The following is a 7338-nucleotide window of genomic DNA, read 5'->3' on the forward strand; positions in this document are numbered from 1 at the left end:
ACCTACTCACCATCTACAAGGGCTGCTCCAAAAGTACTACCTCCTATTTTATTAAGTTGGTGATATGACAGTAGAGGCTGAACTTTCCTTCCCATATTCCATTACAGTTCATTGCCATGCAACAGATGGCTGCAGAGGGGCAGCCTGACAAAATGACATCTGAAATGGAAGTGCGTATGAAGTAAAAATTTGGCATTGAATTCCTCTATGTGGAAAGAATTGCACCCACTGACAGTCAACAATTCTTCCTGAATGCTCATGGAAACCAAGGCACAGTGAGGCAGTGGATGGTGCATTTCAGCAGTTGCAAAACTGACAGTGGGTCACCTCTACTGGTTTTTATGAGCACAGAATGCAGGCTCTTGTTCAACCGTGGTGAAAACGCAAAGCTAATGGTGCTGACTCTGTTGAAAAATAGTGTTTTGTAACAGAATTATGTCTCAAATTGTGTTATTGTTCTCTTTGTGTCTGTTGCAGTCTCCACGGAAATAAATAGGAGGAATTTCTTCAAGAGCAACCTACAACTCTTCTACATGACATCCCCTCCACCAAGACACAAGCACAGTTTACTTGCTTCCTTCTTTTACTACAAGAGATGCTGACTCTGACTTGCCAGTTTATTCATCTTATATTGTTCTTGGTTTCCATTCCAGGAAGATCTTGAATCTGAAAATCCTTGACTGCAACCCCCTTCCCTTGCCATACTTTTCCAATAGAATCTATGTTAACAGTTCTTTAAAAAGACATTTTAATGAAAATTATCATCTCCCTCCTGTGTTTTGAGGTTTCTTCGGCATCCCTATTCTTCTGTGTTGATTACTGGCTTCTATATAAGGACTATTCTTTTAATTTCTCTTGTAGGGCCTTTAATTTCTCTTGTAAACTCAAGTTATCTCCTCTTCTAGTCTTTGATTTAGGTAATTTGCATTTGGTATTGCTCTATAATTTCCTAGATAAGCATTATTAGGATTATTGGCTTTCTTTCCCATTCCCTGAAAACAGGTGTGCACCCAGTATATACTATGTTTCATGTTTATGTGTCATAAAGAAGTCATAAAAACAACTTGCTTTTTAGGTGCTTACAGACTCCGTCTGTCCTTTCGAGGAATGAGACTGTACAAACAACATTAAACCAATAGCAGGAGTGTCATTTTAAAAAGTCTGAGAGAAAAACAAAGGGTACCATTTTACCATGGGAAAAAAATAAAATAAAAAAATAAACCCTCTTTTGCACTCCCAGTTAAAACTCTCCACTGTTGAGTCTAATATAAGTTTATTCTTCCATCTGCCTACAAACAGTATATGCAAAGCTATGGAGAACTGGGGAGTAACTAGCTTAGCTTTGTAGTACTGTAAATTGTACTATTTTTTGGAATAAAATGCCATCTGCATCTACTCAGCAACTTCATTCTATACTATAAAAAGTACCTATTGGTGAGAGAATACTGACCTGTCCACTCCCATAAGATGTTCTAGGAGGTGGGTTTCTTCCTTCATTCATGCTTCAGGAGTTTTTATTGAATATGTGGTGGTCTTCTGAAATCCTGGCAACAAAAATATGCTTTTATTCTACTTCATAGAAAATGGCAAATATGAAAAGGCTAATTGAAAGAGTTGGGGGGATTTCTACATTTGGTATTATTCCATGATCTCAGCAAAGTTAAGCTGCTTCTTCTACAAAGTTCTTACCACAGTTAAAACAGCTGCCTATAACTGTTGGGGTTTGGACATAGAAATGATGAAACATGATCAGCCCATTTAACAATAAAAAATAACTTATTATATAGACCAAAAATGACCACCGTATCAGATATATTTATCCATCAATGTTCACTGAGTACTGTTTGACTTATTTTTCTGGCTATAAATGAGACTTATTACTCTGTTATATACATTATAATTTGGAGGATAACATATTGCAAACCTCAGTATCTCTGTTTATCATTGGAGAAATCCTAGACAAACTAATGATTTTCATTTCAGACTTGCATTTCATTGCTTTGAGGCCTTTGTGGTGATCGCAAAATGGTTACCCAAGCAAAATAAAATAAAAATAAAATAAAAATGTGTGTTATTCTCAGGCTTGCTACTAATAGCAATAGTAACAATTCACAGACAAAGCATTACCTGAAATAGTATTATACATAGTTGTTAGACTAAATCACTTGCAGGCCTTACTAGAGATAATTCAACACATGCTGAACATACTACAAAGGGGGAACTGGACACTAATGCTGACATAAAATTAGGTTTCACAACTTGATAAATGACTGATGAACATATTGCAGTATTTGTACTAATGAATGTCATATATAAAGATGCAGTATAGGAAAGCAATACTAGTTAATTAAATATTGCTCAACAGATGTTTGTCAAAAGAACTATGACAAAAGAAGAGGCCAGAATTTAACTTTTCAAGCTATCTTGGCCTGTACCATAAATAAATAGGTGAAGATAAACATAAAAGAATATCACCTCCCTTATATGACTTATGTAAACTTTCCTTTCTCTGCAGTTATTTATCTGAACTCTTTTTAGTGTTGATAACTTCAGAAACAAAAGCTAATGCTTACAAGATAATATAAGAACAGTAGCAAAATGTCCCTTGTACCACCTTCAGTATGTGCATGGAAGAAACACTGAAGTGAATACAGAGCAAAGAGAAACAGCAGCATATAAGCATTCTGACCAAAATCAGACACTAAGTCATTAATGAAAGTAGTATTGTTCTGTTTTCCCTCTAGTGTAAAATTTAACACCTGAAATGTGCTGTCTTCTAGGTATTAGAATTTGTAAAGCCTATACACAACAATTTGCTCAGCAGTCACAATTTAGTGATCTATTAAAGACTTATCTTTAGGCTCCAGGTCCCTGAATCCATCAATCAGAGCTAAAGCAATAAACACTTGCTGGGGGCAGAAGCTTTGGGGCTCATTTCCAGAACAGCTGAGCACCCTCAGCCGTCACAGTCATAGCAACAAGTACCTAGCACAATAAAATAAAACAAAAGAAAAAGATTTATATTCTGTCTGTTTTATTTCTTTTTCCTGCAATGTCAGAGTGGAAAAAAAAAAAAAAAAAAAGAAAAAAAAAGAAAGAAAGAAAAGAAAGAAAAAATAAAATTGCTTTTGTGTACTTCCAAGAAAACTCTTATATTTCTTCAACTAATCTAATGTTAACTTGTTAAATTCAGAATTGGTCATTCTGCAGTAGTAACATATTTTGTATGGTCAGAGCAAAGAACCTCCAAAAACTGAGAAGACAAGGCAGGAGCTGGGTGTAGCCAACAAATTTATGCCATTGTGAAAATGGGAGCTCATGAGAAGTGGGACAGCTCCTTGTCTTGCCACTGAACCTATGTACCACTGAACTGAGCAAGAGAATACTTGCTAATAATTCACGAAGAAAAAAAAAAAAACTGCATTCATCAGAATTGAAACAGAAGACTTTTGCTGCAGGGACTCAGTTTTCATTAGGGGAGGGTTACAGTGGCAGAACTTAAATTTGCATTCCAAATGTGTCTTTCTCTACTCCAAAGATACAGAAATGTTTATATCTAGGATTACGACATAAACCAGTTTATAGACATGAACCATGCCTAAAATTCAGATCCAAAACTAACAATTGCAGTTCAGAGCTTATGATGTTACATGTTTATTTGGTCATTTTGAGTACGTGCATGATTGCATATAATCCCCACTAGATTAATGTATGATGCTTTGAAAGTAATGCCTCCCATTTCATTATGTTGGCCTTTGACATCAGAGGAAGATGTTGACAGTATGGCAGTAGAAGCTGAATCTTCCCAACAATTTTCCATTATATTTTGTTGCCATGCAACAGATGGCAGCAGAAGGGCAGTCTGACAAAATGGCATCAGACGTGAAAGTGCATATGAAGTAAAGAAGTGGCACTGTATACCTCTATGTGGAAAAAATTGCACCCACTGACATTCATCCATGTTTGCTGAACATTTATGGAAACCAAAACATGGATGTGAGCACAGTAAGGTGGTGGGTGGTGTATTGCAGCAGTAGCAGCAATTATGTGAAAGACAAGCCCAGTTCTGGATGGCCATGCAGATTTTCATGAGCATGGTATGCAGGCTCTTGTTGACTGCAGGTGAAAATGCACAGCTGGGAAAAGTGCATAGCTAATGGTGGTTACTATATTGAAAAACAGTGTTTTGTAGCTGTAGCTGAGAATTTGCTCCATCAAACAATGTTATTTTTGTGTTTCTATTTGTTGTAGTTTCCACTGGAATAAATAGAAGGCATTACTTTCAGAGAGACTGAAGCCCCAGTTGCTACAAGTTAAAGATGCATTCTGGTCAGCTAGAAATCTTTTCTATACATTGAGTGTGTGATTGCCAAAAATCCTGAGATGCATGCAAAATTAATATTGCCAGCTCCTTCACTGTTCCTACTTTTTCACGACAATAATATTTCTCCTCAAAATCCAGCTTCTCAAATGAGAGTCTCAGTATTCATTATCTAAAAAACAGAATTCTAGTTATTTCTGTTGCAAAGGAAATTTTTAAAAGTTTTAAAATGAGATTTCAGAGCACTCTAACATTTTAGAAACTTTAGAACAAATAAAAGGAGCTTTAGACTTATTACTTTTTTATTATTTTGATTTTTTAAAACTTGTTAAAAATTCATCTGGGAAATCTGATTTACTGTTTGTTAATGTGTAAGATTGGTTGTGAAAAATACACAAGGGCTTCCTTGTGTCAGTGAGTGGGAACACCAAGAGAGATACATAAGATATTTATAGAAGATATTTTGGTCTTCTATGGAAGGATACCTCTAAACTAAAAAATATAAATAGCTACTGGGTAGAAAGCTGCTCTGATCTGCCTTCGCTCTGTTTTATTTTCCTTTCAGCCAAGAAAAGAAAGCACATGTTGTAGGCATGTATGAACTGGGCAGTTTGTATCATATACATGATCAATAGGGTACTAGATGGAGACTGGCTAGGAGACAGATAGCACATGGAGAGAGGGCTGGAAAAGGGATGTAAAGTCACTATGAATTTGTTCCTGATCAGCAGACTGTAAAGACAACAAACTCAAAGACCAGAAATTGTTCAGTTCTCAGACACCAAATGCCAGGGTAAACAAAAAAGGGCAAAGTGGAAAGTCCTGTGGAGTAGAGAAAACATGATTTAATTGGTAGCATTAAATCCAAGATGAATAATTCATGTTAGAATTACAAGTATAGGTCTGGAAAAGAGATGTAAGTAGGAGTTGTAATGTTCTACATGACAGAGAAAACACTTCTTGTGCAATAAATGAGGACTCTGTACAGCAGTTTCTGCATGTTGTGATATATAGATCAACATACCAATAAAGACCAAGAGAGCCTAATAACAGGGTTTGATATAATCAACAAAATCAGCTTGGTGAATACGGTAAGTCAAACTCTCATAAAGGTATAAAATATATTTTGGTTGAGCAGAAGGCTGACGCTGGTAAATGAGATTAGATGTCCCATCCGATTAAGATGACAATTGTCCAAAAAAGGTACACAAGCTGACTTTGTTTTGGGGGAACTTGTGGAATGAAAAGTTACATCACATGTCTGTGATAGAGGCACATGTCTGTGATAGAGGCAGTTGCCTGTTGCTAGCTTTCAAACTGTATAAAGCTTACCTAGGGCTCGGCTGTCTATTTGCTAGGTTCTACTCTGAGTTCTGAAATGATTACACAATAGTACCAACTAGCTAAGCAATAATCAAGAGATAGGACATTTATGGATGTTGAAATCAAGGTTGTTGCTTATTTTATCTTAATACAGAATGACCCTCACTGTACCGCCCCCATTCCTGGCAGTGGCAGGCAGTCTGAGATGCAGCTGAAGCACAATCACTGGTTTATTCTGATTATGGTGCTTGTTTATTCTGTCATAAAGTAGATATGGCTTGTGTTTTGAAAATACACTTACCTTGTTTTCTTAATTTCCTTCCCTTTGATGCAGGCACATAAAAGCAAAAAATCATCTGCTTGTTGGGAAGTCCTGAGAGAGGCTGGAGAGTTCATGCAGCCAGTCGCAGTCATTAACTCCTTCTTCATCTGTGAGTAGATTTGAGGATGCTGTAAGAAGTATGTCAAGGTCACATTTACCCAATTTTAATGAAGCATAGCATAAACCACAAATTGTTAACCATCCACTGGGAATAAAAGTGTAATTTTTTTTTAATTTTTTTTTAACAGTCAAGTAATTATAAAGGCAAATGTGTTCCATATTGAAAGAATGTTACTATATTAGATACGGGAATGGTCCATGAACATGTGACACTATTAATATGACTAAAAATATGATCTGGTCTCTTAAATTACTTTATTTCCCTTAGCAGACTATTCATTTCAGGTTACTAATTTAAAGTACTTTAATATCTGACTGCTTAAAAATGGCATTTCATTTCATTTTTAATGTTGTTCCTCTTTTAATTTCTTCTCCTTCTACCCAAAGGGTTCTGTTTATTTTAATTGGGAGCTACTTATGCCAGATTGTGTACTGACACTCCATGACATTTTTTAAATAAGATGTTCTTTTCAGATGCACCATATGCAGAAAGAATCACTCGAAACAACAAAGAGAATTTGAAATCCAATCTTGCTTGAATGGAGAATCTCTCCTAATAACCTAATGATTTCATAGACACCATTTGCTTTTGCTTGACTCTGTCCCCCTTTCTCATACTTATTAGCAATGTCATTTGCAAGGAATGTCAGGGAAAACAGTGAAGGAGGCAAATAACACATTTTCCATTTGATATTTATTTTACACAATGGAAAAAACATAGGATGGCTACTTTCTCCAGTGTAGCAACATGATATGTGATGATATGTGACAATAATCACATAACTGCTCCCACTCTGTTAGTTTTATCACTAAATTAAAAAACAGATTTACCTCTTTCTCATTAAAGGCAATATTTGCATTATGATTTAATTCTTCCTTTGCCACAGCTTGTTCCCTTGGCAACCAAAATCTTCACCACAAACTTCAATGAATGATGAGCAATGTAATCAATTAATTTACAGTGATATTTACTGAATAAGCAGTACTTACCATCAGTAACTACATAGTGATATCTAAGATACCAAAGTATTTCTTAATCTAGCAGTAGATGATGATCATGTAAAACTGATGTGGAGTAGGAAAGAAAGAAAGAAAGAAAACTGAAAGTTGTATTCAGCACTGAATGGGGAATATTTTGCCACCATATGGCTGAAATGAGTCTTGACTTCCCAGGAAAGCTGAATTGGGAGATAAAAAGGTCCAAGAGTTTTTGCCATGGAGGTTACTTTGTTTCTTATTCAGCATTGTATAA

The sequence above is a fragment of the Coturnix japonica genome, chromosome 3 (assembly GCF_054131305.1).
Source record: "Coturnix japonica strain WE chromosome 3, WE-NBRP24, whole genome shotgun sequence".
NCBI lineage: Eukaryota > Metazoa > Chordata > Aves > Galliformes > Phasianidae > Coturnix > Coturnix japonica.